Source organism: Nerophis ophidion, linkage group LG10 (assembly GCF_033978795.1).
Source record: "Nerophis ophidion isolate RoL-2023_Sa linkage group LG10, RoL_Noph_v1.0, whole genome shotgun sequence".
In the NCBI taxonomy this organism is placed as follows: Eukaryota; Metazoa; Chordata; class Actinopteri; order Syngnathiformes; family Syngnathidae; genus Nerophis; species Nerophis ophidion.
The window spans coordinates 51,185,310-51,202,200 of record NC_084620.1 but is presented as its reverse complement, the minus strand read 5'-3'; the positions used below and the strand labels follow the sequence as shown (position 1 = coordinate 51,202,200).

The 16,891-nt window shown below is 32.8% G+C and overlaps 1 protein-coding gene across 1 annotated transcript in view; it reads left to right on the top strand.

Moving 5' to 3' along the window:
- Positions 1-14,927: 14,927 nt before the first annotated feature.
- Positions 14,928-16,891, top strand: part of LOC133560968 (monocarboxylate transporter 2-like) — a 59,039-nt gene continuing 57,075 nt past the window's right edge. The window contains exon 1 of the mRNA XM_061914042.1: positions 14,928-15,031. The gene's annotated coding sequence lies outside the window, so the exon portion shown is untranslated. The remainder of the gene's footprint in view (positions 15,032-16,891) is intronic.

The window sequence follows — 16,891 nt, the reverse complement described above, 5'->3', positions numbered from 1 at the left end:
AGGCGATGGGACAAGATATTTTTGTTTTATGCGATTTCTGTCGGAAAACAAACCTTCCTAATTGTTATAAAGCCCACAGTTTAATAAGTTTGTGTTTATGCTTCAAGTAATAAGAGGATTTTTTCCTACTCATTTCGGCGGTCCTTGAACTCACCATAGTCGTGTGGACAGTGACGCAACAGTTTGTTTACATGTACAACTTTCGGTTACTCTGTCGATGCAATGTAAAATTAGGTAGTATTTCATCATGTATTTTATAGTAAATTTGTGTTGAAAGTGTGTGTATCAAATTTGATACATCAGGTATATAAGGTCATGTAACTCTAAACTAGTCCATTGGCATTTTATTACATTACATGCATTATAAATGCCAGCAAGCAACATAGTCTTTAGATTTTTTTCAAATAAACAAATATCAATCAATATTCATTTATATAGCCCTAAATCACTAGTGTCTCAAAGGGCTGCACAAACCACAACACAAACCACTACGACATCCTCGGTAGGCCCACATAAGGGCAAGGAAAAGCCACACCCAGTGGGACGTCGGTGACAATGAGGACTATGAGAACCTTGGAGAGGACCACCTATGTGGGCAACCCATAATGTTTAAATCTAAAGACTATATGTTTATAACATGTTATAAAAGGACAGTGGGCTAGTTTAGAGTTACATGACTTTTAATACCCGATGTTTCAAATTTGATACACACACTTTCCACACAGTTTTAATATAAAACATACTATGAAAATGTGACCTAATTGTAATGCATGCATCTGATCTGATATGTCAGGCTTTTTAGGACAACGCTAATTACACCGACGATGTAGAGGTATCAAAAATGTTTGTATCAGTTATGATACATTTGGCCTAATTAGCATCAAGCTAGCATTTTTTTTATTTATTTTTTATTTTTTTTTAAAGTGGAGCCTTACTTTACTTCCGTTGGGAGCATTTTTGGACTTATTCCTTTGAGGTGGATGTGGAATGTGTCTACCAAACGTTTTATGCTGTGTGGGAATGCACAACGTTGATCTTTCTTGATGTCATTGACTTATGTGGAGTGCTGATCAGACATATTTGGTCAATGCATTACTAATTTAATTTATTTTACTTATGTGCTAATGTGTATTTAATTTATATTTGACACTTTATCACCACAAAAGATTATATCAAATTGGACATGTGTCTTTTACCTCAAAATAAGCCATACTGTGTAATGTAAACATTATATTTGTTTATTTAGACACAAATTAAAGATTGTACGTTGCTTGATGTATTTATATTGCATGAAATGTTATAAAATGCCAATGGACTAGTTTACAGTTATATTACCTTTTTATACCTGATGTTTCAAATTTGATACACACACTTTCAACACAGTTTTACTATAAAATATATTATGACATATTACCAAATTGTAATGCATGCATCTGATCTGATCCATCAGGCTTTTTAGGAAAACGCTAATTATACTGATGATGTAGAGGTCTCAAAAACGTTTGTATCAATTATGATACATTTGGCCTAATTAGCATCAAGCTAGCATTTTTTTTTTGGAAACGTGAAGCCTTACTTTACTTCCGTTGGGAGCATGTATATTTTACCTCAAAATATACCGTATTATGGAATGCAAACATTATATTTGTTTATTTTAAAAAATCTAAAGACTGTATGTTGCTTGATGGTATTTATAATGAATACAATGGAACAAAATGCCAATGGACTAGTTTAGAGTTATTTTACCTTTTTATATCTGATGTTTCTAATTTGATACACACACTTTCAACACAGTTTTACTATAAGATATATTATGATCTGATACGTCAGACTTTTTAGGAAAACGCTAATCATAGCGACAATGTAGAGGTCTCAAAAATGTTTCCATCAATTATGATGCGTCTGGCCTAATTAGCGTCAAGCTACCATTTTTTATTTATTTTTTTTAAAAGTGAAGCTTTACTTCCATTGGGAGCATGTATATTTTACCTCAAAATATACCGTATTATGAAATGCAAACATTATATTTGTTTATTTGAAAAAAATCCAAAGACTATATGTTGTTTGATGCTATTTATAAATAAATGGGTTGTACTTGTATAGCGCTTTTCTACCTACAAGGTACTCATATAATGCATGAAATGGAATATGGAAATGCCAATGGACTAGTTTGGAGTTATATTACCTTATATACCTGATGTTTCAAATTTGATACCCACACTTTCAACGCAGTTTTACTGTAAAATATATTAAATTTGATACGTCAGGCTTTTTAGGACAATGCTAATTACACCGACAATGCAGAGGTTTCAAAAACGTTTGTATCAAATATGATACGTTTGGCCGAATTAGCATCAAGTTAGCACATTTACTTTGGAAGCGTTTTTTTGGACTCATTCCTTTGAGGCGGGTGTGGAGAGTCTTCCTCCGGTGGTCTCGCCAGACAGGAAGTAGAAAAAATAAAAGCATGAAATCAGGTGTTTAGTATCAGCACACAATGTGGACATTAACATATTTGGACATCGTTAATTTTAAGTAATCATAAAATGTCCTTGTCGAAAAAAAAACTTACACTTAAGGCTATTTTTTGGTCCATTTGTAAAAAAAAAAAAAAAGTTTAAAACTTGATAAGTTCTTTTTCCGGGCGGAGTTGGGGGACATAACGTTTTCATTCAATGACCTGGTTGTTACCGCGCCCTCCGGTGGTAAGACTTTGTCATGACACCCGTACACCATTACAATAATGATGTCTAGACAATTGCAGCTCTAATAATTCTGTATTAAGTTGAGTTTAATTAATAAAAATATTGATATTAAAAAAACAACAAGTTAACATTAATTAAATGAATAAAATACAAAAAATGGTGTAATTTTTTCTATTTTTATTTTTTTTATTTTTAAAGTAACACTTTATGATAAGCAGTTGTAAGTACAGAAGTGTTGAAAAAATTCCTAAAAAAAAAATTAATAAATAAATAAATATAAAAATGATTATAGTTACTCGTTACCTCACCAAAAATACTAATTTAATTATTAACGGAATTACACCTTGATAATTATAATTAATTACTGGGGGAAGTCATTAATATGTTACTTTACATTAAAAAAAATTCAGATTAATGGCATTTGAATTTAAGAGATGGATAAAATAAAAAATAAAAATTATAGTTACTCGTTACTTTACAAAATTGTAATTAAAATATAAACATGATTACACTTTTAAAAATGTAATTAAGTACCAGGGAAAGTAATATATGTTACTTTAAATTACATTTTTTTTTTTTTACAATATATGGCATATGCATTTGAGAAATGGATAAAATAAAAATGAAAATATATAAAAATATTATAGTTACTCATTAAAAATAGTCATTTAATTATTAATGAAATTAGACTTTGATAAATGTAATTAATTACTAAGGGAAGTAATTTATGTTACTTTAAAAATTAATTAATATGTTACTTTACATACAAAAAAACTTCAGATTTATGGCATTTGAATTTAAGAGATGGATAAAATAAGAAATAAGAATATAGTTACTTGATACTTTACCAAAATAGTAATTGAATTATTGACGTAATTGCACTTTGAGAAATGTCATTAATTACTAGTGAAAGTAATTAATATGTTACTTTAAAATATATATATTTTTTACAATATAATGCATATGCATTTGAGAGATGGATAAAATAAAAATTTAAATATTGTACTTACTCGTTACTTTACCAAAAATAGTAATTAAATTATGAATAGAATTACACTTTGATAAATATAATTAATTACTAGGGGAAGTAATTTATATGTTACTTTAAAAAAATACAATATGTGGCATTTGCATATAAGATAAAAAAATAAATTAGATTAGATCAAAATAGATATCACATTGGGTTGAGTTTTTCCTTGCCCTGATGTGAGATCTGAGCCGAGGATGTGGTTGTGGCTTGTGCAGCCCTTTGAGACACTGGTGATTTAGGGTTATATACGTACACTTTGATTGATTGATTAAAAGAGCAGTGTGCTTTTAAAAGGCGTGGCCTGTTGCCTAGAGACGTGTGACATCATCGAGCACTTAGTAGCGGCTCTCATGCTCGCTCTTTTTGAATCTTTTCACCAGATTGTCTTACTTCTGCTTAGTAAAAGGCGTTACTATCGCCTTATTATATAACAATAATAATAATATTATTTTCAATTTTTTATACACTTTTCAAAATCTTTTTTTTTTTTACTCTTTTCATGATTTAAACCCTGGTATTTTATTTTTTTTATTTAATTTAACAATCACTTTGTGATTTTTTTTATCAGAGAAAAGTGCTCTATAAATAAAATGTATTTACTTATAAACAGTTATGCATGTTTTACTTATTACTAATCTCATTAATGGTTGCATTTGTATACTTTTGCACATCATTACGTGTACATTTTATTGTTGGATCATTTAGAAAGTGTATGCAAATAACTTTCATTCAAACATGCTTTATAATAAATGCCCATCCATCCATTTTCTACCGCTTTTTAAATAATATATTCACAATGCTTAATGGTGTGCATTCATCATAAAGTATTCAAATGCGTATTTATTACCCGACTAAAGAAAACATGTTTCATGTTTAAAAATGTTGCATGATAAGTTGAATAATAATAATTCCAAAATACAATTGCATGTGTCAAATTTAGACTTAAACGTTATTTATCCCAAAGGGAATTTATTTTACTTAATTAGAAGAAGAAAATATAACAAACACTCTCAAAAGCACTAAGTAATTAAAAAAATACAATGAACTATAACAGCTTTTATTATGTACTGTATTATATTTCACTATTAATTTACTTTTTTTTTTCCAATAATGCATCAATGAAAATTGACCAAAAGTTACACCTGAAAATAAAAATATAACAAACACTCTCAAAAGCACTGTGTAACTAAAAAAACTAATGCAATGAACTATAACAACTTTTATTATATAGTCTATTATATTTTATTACTTATTCTATTCAAACATGTTTTTTTTTAAAATAATTCATCAATGAAAATTGACCAAAAGTTACACCTGAAAATAGAAATATAACTAAAACACTCTCAGACGCAATTAATTTAAAAAAAAAAATTAGAAAAAAAATGCAATGAAGTATAACAACTTTTATTATATACTGCATTATATTTTATTATTTATCTTATTCAAGCATGTTTTTTTAAATAATGCATCAATGAAAATTGACCCAAAGTTACACTTGTAAAAAAAAATATAACTAAACACTCTCAAAAGAACTAGGTAATTTAAAAAAATGCAATGAACTATAACAACTTTTATTATATACTGTATTATATTTTATTATTTATTATATTCAAACATGATTTTTAAAATAATGCATCAATAAAAATTGACCCAAAGTTACACCTGTAAATAAAAATATAATTAAAACACTCTGAAAAGCAATTAATTTGAAAAAAGTTATAAAAAAATGCAATGAACTATAACAACTTTTATTATATGCTCTATTATATTTTAATAATTTATTCTATTTAAACGTGTTTTTTTTTAAAATAATGCATTAATGAACATTGACCCAAAGTTACACCGGAACATACAAATATAACTAAAACACTGTCAAAAGCAATTAATTAAAAAAAAAAAAGTTATAAAAAAATGCAAAGAACTATAAAAACTTTTATTATATACGTTATTATATTTTATTATTTATTCTATTTAAACATGTTTTTTTAAAATAATGCATCAATGAAAATTGACCCAAATGTACACCTGAAAATAAAAATAAAACTAAAACACTCTCAAAAGCAATCAATTAAAAAAAAGTAATAAAAAAAGCAATGAACTATAACAACTTTTATTATATACTCTATTGTATTTTATTATTTATTCAATTTAAAAATGTTTTTTAAATAATGCATCAATGAAAATTGACCCAAATTTACACCTGAAAATAAAAATATAACTAAAACACTCTCAAAAGCAATCAATAAAAAAAAGTAATAAAAAAATGCAATGAACTATAACAACTTTTATTATATACTGTATTACATTTTATTATTTATTCTATTTAAACATGTATTTTTAAATAATGCATCGATGAAAATTGACACAAAGTTATACCTGAAAATAAAAATATAACTAAAACACTCTCTAAAGCACTAAGTAATTAAAAAAAATGCAATGAACTATAAAAACTTTTATTATATGCTCTATTATATTTTATTATTTATTCAATTTAAAAATGTTTTTTAAATAATGCATCAATGAAAATTTACCCAAATTTACTCCTAAAAATAAAAATATAACTAAAACACTCTAAAAAGCAATCAATAAAAAAAAGTAATAAAAAAAATGCAATGAACTATAACAACTTTTATTATATACTGTATTATATTTTATTATTTATTCTATTCAAACATATATTTTTAAATAATGCATCGATGAAAATTGACACAAAGTTATACCTGTAAATAAAAATATAACTAAAACACTTTCAAAAGCAATTAATTTGAATAAAAAGTGATAAAAAAAATGCAATGAACTATGACAACTTTTATTGTATACTGTTTTATATTTTATTGTATATTCTATTCAAACATGTTTTTTTAAATAATGCATAAATGAAAATTGACCAAAAGTTACACCTGTAAATAAAAATATAACTAAAACACTCTCAAAGGCAATTAATTTTTAAAAAAGTAATAAAAAAAATGCAATGAACTATGACAACTTTTATTATATACTGTTTTATACTTTATTATATATTCTATTCAAACATGTTTTTCTTAGATAATGCATCAAAGAAAATTGACCCAAAGTTACACCTGCAAATAAAAATATAACTAAAACACTCTCAAAAGCAATTAATTTGAAAAAAAGTAATAAAAAAATACAATGAACTATGACAACCTTTATTATATACGGTTTTATACTTTATTATATATTCTATTCAAACATGTTTTTCTTAAATAATGCATCAAAGAAAATTGACCAAAAGTTACACCTGAAAATAAAACTATAACTAAAACACTCTCTAAAGCACTAAGTAATTTAAAAAATGCAATGAACTATAACAACTTTTATTGTATAGTGTATTATATTTTATTATTTATTCTATTTAAACATGTTTTTTTAAATAACGCATCAATGAAAATGTACCCAAAGTTACACCTGTAAATAAAAATATAACTAAAACACTCTGAAAAGCAATTAATTTAAAAAAAAGTTATAAAAAAATGCAATGAGCAATATTTTATTATTTATTCTATTTAAACATATATTTTTTTAAATAATGCATCAATGAAAATCGACCCAGTCAGATAAAGTAAGTCAGAGATGGAGACATTTGCATGACAATATTATTTCAAAGATGTTTTGACAGAATAAAAAAACAGAACCAAATTTCACCACTTGACCTCCGTCTTGTGTTTCTGCTTTGATACAGCAGGTTGCTGCCATGTTTGTGTTCTTCTCCACAGCTGGAAAGATATCGCATTAACCGAAACGGCGTAAGAATAATAATCCTTGCATTGAATTGACTTTTTTTAAAGGTGACGGTTCTTGGTTTAGCACACGAGACATAGTTGACCTTGACTGTTTGAAGGTCTCAGTCCGATCCCAGCTCAGTCCTCCGGGCTCCGGACTTGTTGCGTACATCTGTCTTGCTGCAGGGATGGATTTGAAGGTGGCAGAACATGTTGAGGTCGGAAGGAAGCAAGCCAAAGCTGTAGCAGAGCCTGCAAACGGATGCATTGGTCTTGACCCCAGAATGCAGAGATGGCAGGCGAAGTGCTGTTAAAAGTCTTTTAAGGGACGTGCAGAAAAAGGCTATAAGGAAATCTGTAGGCTGCATGGAGGTTCGGAGCAAAACCATGATGCAGACATGTCCAAGGGGCGGGGCTGGCATATAAAGCATCTTGATTGGCAACCGAGAGCAAGCGTGTCCGGCAATCAGGGACCGGTAAGGAAGCCGGTGCTGAAAATAGGTGGCAAAAGGAGACAAACATGCTTTGGAAAGGAAACAATGATAAAAATTGTGAAAAAAGTGGTATTGGATATAAAAGCATTGGAAAGTAAACAAGAAAAAAACAATAGGTGGAAAAATGAGACAAACAGGGGAAAAAAAGGGTGGCAAAAAAGAGACAAACAGGAAGTGGAACTTCATATAAGAGCATTGGAAAGTAAACAATAAAAAAAAAACAAGAAAAATAATAAGCGGCCAAAAAAGACAAACAGGAAGTGGAACCAGGTAAAAGAGAGTTGTGAAGTAAACAATAAAAAAACTCAAGGAAAAAACAACAACAAAGAAAAAAAGGTGGCAAAAAAGAGACAAACAGGAAGTGGAAATTGATATAAGAGCATTGGAAAGTAAAACAAGAAAAATAGGAAGTGGAACTGGATAAAAGAGAGTTGTGAAGTAAACAATAAAAAAAAAAAACAAGGAAAAAAACAACAATGACAAAAAAAAAGGCGACAAAAAAGAGACCAACAGGAAGTGGAACTGGATATAAGAGCATTGGAACGTAAACAAGAAAAATACAAGAAAAATAATAGGTGGCAAAAGGAGACAAACAAGAAGTGGAACTGGATAAAAGAGAGTTCTAAAGTAAACGATAAAAACATAATAAAAAAAACAACAAAGAAAAAAAAGGACAGCAAAAAAGAGACTAACAGGAAGTGGAACTGAAAATAAGAGCTTTGGAATGTAAACAAGAAAAATAATAGGCGGCAAAAAGAGACAAAGAGGAAGTGGAACTGGATATAAAACAATTAAACAATTAAAAACACGAAAATAAAGAAGGAAAATAGGTGGCAAAATATGAAAAATAGGAAGTGGAACTGAAAATAAGAGCATTGGAAAGTAAACAAGAAAAAACAACAAGAAAAATAATAGATGACGAGAAAGAGACAAACAGGAAGTGGAACTGGATAAAAGAGAGTTGTGAAGTAAACAATAAAACAAAAACAAAAAAACAAGAAAAAAACCCAACAAAGACAGAAAACAAGGCGGCAAAAAAGAGACCAACAGGAAGTGAAACGTGATATAAGAGCATTGGAAAGTAAAAAAAGAAAAAAAAAAAAGAAAAATAGTATGTGGCAAAAGGAGACTAACAGGAAGTGGAACTGGATAAAAGAGAGTTGTAAAGTAAAACGATAAAAACATAAGAAAAAAACAACAAAGAAAAAAAAAGGGTAGCAAAAAAGAGACAAACAGGAAGTGCAACTGAAAATAAGAGCTTTGGAGAGTAAACAAGAAAAATAATAGGTGGAAAAAAGAGACAAAGCGGAAGTGGAACTGGATATAAAACATTTAAACAATTAAAAACACAAAAATAAACAATAGGTGGCAAGAAGAGACAAAAGGAAGTGGAACTGAAAATAAAAGCACTGGAAAGGAAACAATTAAAACACGAACATAAAGAAGGAGGATAGGTGGCAAATGAGACAAACAGGAAGTGGAACTGGATAAAAAAAAGAGTTGTAAAGTAAACACGAAAAAAACACAAGAAAAAACGACAAAGAAAAAAAAGTGTGGCGAAAAAGACACAAAAAGCAAGTGGAACTGAAAATTAAAAGCGCCCCCCCAAAAAAAGGAAAAAAAAAAACACAAGAAAAGACAAACAGGAAGGGGACCTAAAATTAAAAGCGATGGAAAGAAAAATATAAAACGCAAATACAGAACAGGAAGTGGAACTGAAAATAAGAAATTCAAAACAAGAACATAAATAAAAAAAGTGAAAAGAAGTCAAACAGGAAGTGAAACTGGGAATAAGAGTGCTGGAAAAAACAATACAAAGAACGATATCAACAATAAATGAGAAAAGACAAACAAGAAGTGGAACTGGAAATAAGAGCGCTGGAAAGGAAACAAGAACAGGAAGTGGAACTACATTTAAACGCGATAGAAAGACAATACAAAAGGAAGACAAATACAAACAAGAAAATAAGACTAAACAGGAAGTAGAACTGAAAACTAAAGCACAAGAAAGTAAGAAATTAAAAACAAGAACATAAATAAACAAGGTGAAAAGAAGTCGAACAGGAAGTGAAACTGGGAATAAGAGTGCTAGTAAAAATAAAACACAACAAAGCACAATAATAAAAATAAATGAGAAAAGACAAACAGGAAGTAGAACTGGAAATAAGAGCTTTGGAAAAGAAACAAAAAACAATAATTACAAAAACATGGGAGGGAGGGTAAAACTAGAAGTGGAACTAAAATTAAAAGTAAATGAAAGAAAATACAAAACGCAAATACAAAACAGAGTGGAACTAAAAAAAAAAAAAGCGCTGGAAAGTAAAACAAAAACATTAAAACAAGAACATAAATAAAAAAGGAGAAAATAAGTTAAACAGAAACAAGAAAAAACACAAGAAAAGAAACAACAAAGAAAAAAAGCTGGCAAAAGGAGATAAACAGGAAGTGGAACTGAAAAGAAAAGCACCGGTAAAGGAAATAAAAAAACAAAACCAAAGACAAACGGGAAGTGGAACTAAAATTAGTAGCGACGGAAAGAAAATATAAAACACAAATACAGAACAGGAAGTGTAACTGAAAATAAAAGCGCAAGAAAGTAATAAATTAAAAACAAAAACATAAATAAACAAAGTGAAAAGAAGCCAAACAGGAAGTGCAACTAAAATAAAAGCGATGGAAAGTAAACAATTAAAAACCCGACCATAAATAAACTAGGAGACAAGTCAAACAGGAAGTGAAAAAAAAACAATACGAAGCACAATAACAGAAATAAATAAGACAATTAAGTAGAATTGAAAACAAAAGTGTTAGAAAGGAAAAGATACAAAAGCCAAGAACATGAATGTCCACCCATCCATTTTCTACCGCTTGTCCGTTTTTTTGGGGAGACGTGGGGGTGGTGGAATAAAGAAAGTCAAATACAGCATAAATTTCCAGACTTCTCCGACCTACCACTAGATGGAGCCAGCGCAAACCACACTTCCACAAGTAGGACATAGTTTAGCAGTTTTTTAAAATATATTATTATGATGACTCGCATTTGTCTGACGCAAGGTGTTGGGTTCTAGCAGGGCTGTCCAAAATCCGGCCTGAGGGACAGGCACCACAACACAACAAACACACAAATCAGACAGAAGATGAGAGAAAAGCTGCAAGGTCAACAACGAATGGAAGAAAAGACCCAAAAAGACCAGCTTTGAGGACATTATGTATTTAATCAAGCAAATGGCCCTCCAATAAAAAGCTAATCATTCCACTTCATTATAAATTGGGTGGAGGAGATCTTCACAACATTGACGTCCAGAAAATGTAAACATTTTTATACGGCTAAATTTGAACAACCTTTCCTAGTCGTGGTGCAAGAAAAAAAAAACAACTGACACAAACATTTAACACACACGGTCACACATAACATAACCTGCTCATTGAAATGTGTGGATGTTGTACAAAAAAAACATCTAGTCAATATTTGAAAAAAAAAAAAAGACTCCTATTTAAATCCGTTGCAGTGCATGATGGGAAAAATGTAAAACACTTTCTCCACACCTATCCAATAATTGGCACATTTTAGCTGCTTGATATTTCCGATTGATTGGCGCCCCCCGCGACCCCGAAAGGGAATAAACGGTAGAAAATGGATGGATGGATGGATTACAAAACTTTAACGACGTTGTCACGGAAGTAAACAATGTAGGAGTCAAACTTTCATATACACTTAATAATCAGTTGAATTAATTAATAATTATACATCCATTATGATATTATAATATGTTAAAGTTAAAGTACCCATGATTGTCACACACACACCATGTACTCATATATATATATATATATATATATATATATATATATATATATATATATATATACAAACCCGTTTCCATATTATTTGGGAAATTGTGTTAGATGTAAATATAAACGGAATACAATCCTTTTCAACCCATATTCAGTTGAATGCACTAAAAAGACAAGATATTTGATGTTAAACTCATAAACTTGTTTTTCTTTTACAAATAACGATCAACCTAGAATTTCATGGCTGCAACATGTGCCAAAGTAGTTGGGAAATGGCATGTTCACCACTGTGTTACATCACCCTTTCTTTTAACAACACTCAATAAATGTTTGGGAACTGAGGAAAATAATTGTTGAAGCTTTGAAAGTGGAATTCTTTCCCATTCTTGGCACACATTTTCCATGGGAGACAGGTCTGGACTGCAGGCGGGCCAGGAAAGTACCCGCACTCTTTTACTACGAAGCCACGCTGTTGTAATATGTGGCTTGGCATTGTCTTGCTGAAATAAGCAGGGGCGTCCATGAAAACGTTGCTTGGATGACACATTTGTTACCCCAAAACCTGTATGGACCTTTCAGCATTAATGGTGCCTTCACAGATGTGTAAGTTACCCATGCCTTGGGCACTAATACACCCCCATACCATCACTCATTCTTGGTTTTGAACTTTGCGTCGATAACAATCCAAATGGTTATTTTCCTCTTTGTTCTGGAGGACACGATGTCCACAGTTTCTAAATACTCGTCAGACCACAGAACACTTTTCCAATTTGCATCAGTCCATCTTAGATGAGCTCGGGCCCAGTGAAGCTGGCAGCAATTCAGGGTGTTGTTGATAAATGTAGCGCGTTATCACGTCATACTTCTTCTTCTTTTCTAGTCTGTTGCCATTTAGCAGCAAGCTCGTGTACTGCATGATGATGTTCATGCCTCTCACGCCCCCTCTGGAACCTCGCGGTACTGCACTAGAGGGTTACCAACTGTGTGGGGACGCTCCACAACGATGCAGTTTACTTTGATACCACATCGATGCAGATACTTCCTGATACCACATTCATGCAGATATTTTGATACCACATTCATGCAGATACTTTATACCACAACCATGCAGATACTTTATGACATCACATTCAGGCAGATACTTTATGATACCACATCCATGCAGACACTTTATGATACAACATCAACGCAGATACTTTATGATACCACATCCATGCAGATACTTTATGATACATTATCGACGCAGATACTGTGATACTACATCAACACAGATACTTTATGACACCACATCGGCGCAGAGTTTTTTATGATAACACATCAATGCATATACTTTACAACACATCGATGCAGATACTTTATGATATCACATTCATGCAGATACTTTATGATACCACATCCATGCAGACACTTTATGATACCGTATTATGCAGATACTTTATGATACCCTATCGACGCAGATACTGTGTACTACATCAACGCAGATACTTTATGATACCACATCGGCGCAGAGTTTTTTATGATAACACATCGATGCATATACTTTATGATAACACATCGATGCAGATACTTTGATACCACATCAATGCAGATACTTTATGATATCACATCCATGCAGATACTTTGATACCACATCAACGCAGATACTTTATGATACCACATCCATGCAGACACTTTATGATATCACATTATGCAGATACTTTATGATACCTTATCGATGCAGATACTGTGATACTACATCAACGCAGATACTTTATGATACCACATCGGCGCAGAGTTTTTTATGATAACAAATTGATGCATATACTTTATGATAACACATCGATGCAGATACTTTGATACCACATCCATGCATATACTTTATGATACCACATCCATGCAGATACTTTTGATACCACATCAACGCAGATTCTTTATGATACCACATCAACGCAGATACTTTATGATGCCACATCCATGCAGATACTTTGATACCACATCCATGTGGATACTTTGATGATACCACATCCATGCAGACACTTTATGATACCATATTATTATGATACTTTGATACCTTATCGACGCAGATACTTTGATACCACATCCATCCAGATACTTTATGATACCACATGGATGCAGGTACTTTATGATACCACATCAATGCAGATACTTTGATGCCACATAAATAAAGACACTTTATGACACCGCATCCATGCAGATACTTTATGATACCCTATCGACGCAGATACTTTGATACCACCACCATGCAGATACTTTATGATACCACATCCATGCACGGAATCAGCGCCAAAATCCCCTAACACATAAAAAACATCTTACAAGTTTAGAAGGGGTGGGTGGGGGCATCCCACCAATATACGACGAAAACTTTAACCTTAGTCCTAACCTAAATAATAAATATAAATCGTTTGAGGTGCTCTTGTATGCCTGGTTGTTGTCTACCGCCCCGCAGGGCCTTATTCGGACTTTATCAGTGAATTCTCAGAGTTTGTTGCTAATCTAGTGACGCATGCCGATAATATAATTATAATGGGGGACTTTAATATCTATATGAATACTCCATCGGACCCACCGTGCGTGGCGCTCCAGACTATAATTGACAGCTGTGGTCTTACACAAATAATAAATGAACCCACGCATCGCATTGGTAATACGATAGACCTAGTGTCCTCTCCGAGGTTTCTCATAGTCATCCTTGTCGACGTCCGACTGGGGTGAGTTTTTCCTCGCCCTTATATGGGCCCTACCGAGGATGTTGTTGTGGTTTGTGCAGCCCTTTGAGGCACTTGTGATTTATGCCTATATAAATAAACATTGATTGATTGATTGATACTTTATGATACCACATCCATGCACAATCGGAATCAGCACCAAAATCCCCTAACACACATAAAAAACAACTTACAAGTTAGCTTAAAAGGAATGTTTACCAAAATAGAAAAAAAAATATATACCCCACCATAAAACCCCCAGTTGTGTGCATTTGATAGCAACAACTGAAAGGACTCTTTTGAAAGGAACGGCTCCTTTGAAAAGAACCGTAAGTCCCACACGTCCTATCCTCCGGCTCTGAAATAGCAGGGCGGGAGCCCCGCCCACTGCAGAATCTCGGCTGTGACGTCACGCCACTCAGGAAATTCAAACAGTGCCACACTACTGTACACACACACACACACACACACACACACACACAGAGAGAGCGGCATCTTTCTCCTCCAAGGTCGAGGCGGCGGGACGGGCACAGGCGCGCCTTTTAACCCCCTTTTTAAGGTACTGTAACATTTCTTATTCCACGCGTGTTGGTGACTTTAATGCCACGACGACACTGAGCGAGTTTGGGCGTGTTTGTTTGAGACCCACGTGGAGGGGACTCATACAAGATGACGCGTCAAGTAGTACCTTTGCGTGCTGCGTTCACGTGTTGCTGGGACTTCCCACCCCTAATGTCCAATATCCGTTAATTAATTGATGCTATTTTGGGCAGCGGGTGCGTGACGGACGCCGGTCGAGTCCGTTAGGCCCTGGCTATTTAAAAACTGGCTTTATCCGGTCCCCTGTCCTGATATCAGCAGCATCACGTGGTTACGTCACTGCATTTAACCACGACATGTGAATTCACCACCATCATTAACTTGATTAGTCATGCTACTTGTGCTTGCAAAACTACTTTAAATATTCTTACAGTTTGTCCTCGGAATGTCTGTTTTTCCCCCCTGGTGTGGACGGATAACTTTTTAAAGCAGTGTCATAATATGATGGTTTTTTTTGAACATTTAAACCACTTCCTTGTAGTCTACATACTATGTAATGGTGTTTCTTCAAGCTGCTTTCTGACCAATCAGTTTTAAACCGTCTGGCTTACGTGCCTCCACTTTGACTGTTTCTTCTCCCCCGTCAGCCATGTTTTTAGTGCTTCCATCATACTTGCCAACATTGAGACCTCCGATTTCGGGAGGTGGGGGCGTGGTCGGGGTGGGGCCGGGGCGTGGTTGGGGGCGTGGTTAAGAGGGGAGGAGTATATTTACGCTAGATTCACCAATAATTATATATATGTATGTATGTGTGTTCTCTACAGAACTGTTTCATGAGGGGTTCCCTCCTGACGAATGAGGGAACCCCTCATGAAACAGTTCTGTAGACATGAAGTAGTCTTGTGATTTTTTTCCCCCACACATACATATTGCGCTCTACCACGGTATTGCGCACTATTCTCTGGATAATCCAATTAAGACATATATATGAAATACTTGACTTTCAGTGAATTCTAGATATATATATACATATATATATATTTTATTTTATTTTATTATGTGTGTATATATATATATATATATATATATATATATATGTATATATATATATATATATATAAATAATTGAATTTCATCCATCCATCCATCCATCATCTTCCGCTTATCCGAGGTCGGGTCGCGGGGGCAACAGCCTAAGCAGGGAAACCCAGACTTTCAGTGTTCATTTATTTACACATTTACACACACATAACACTCATCTACTCATTGTTGAGTTAAGGGTTGAATTGTGCGTCCTTGTTTTTTCTAACCATATGCATGCACAGTAGATGGCAGTATTGTCCTGTTTAAGAGTTTCACAACATTGCTGTTTACGGCAGACAAACTGCTTTACAATAGACGAAAATGGACTGCTGTTGTTGTGTGTTGTTTTATCGCGCTGCGAGGACGTTAATGAAACTGCCTAACAATAAACCCACATAAGAAACCGAGAACTCGCCCTCGATCATTCTACAGTTATGACGTCATTGGGCAGACACGCTCTTTATACACGTCACTCAGGTCCGCATGCAGCTGGAGGGGGCGTGGACTCCAGCTCCGCCTGAATTTCGGGAGATTTTCGGGAAAACATTTGTCCCAGGAAGTTTTCGGGAGCGGCTCTGAATTTTGGGAGTCTCCCGGAAAATCCGGGAGGGTTTTTTGGTGGTCAAAAGTTTACATACACTTGTAAAGAAAATCATGTCATGGCTGTCTGGAATTTCCAATCATCTCTACAACTTTTATTTTTTTGTGATTCGAGCACATACTTGTTGGTCACAAAAAAATATTCATGAAGTTTGGTTCTTTTATGAATTTATTATGGGTCACAATCTTCTGCTTG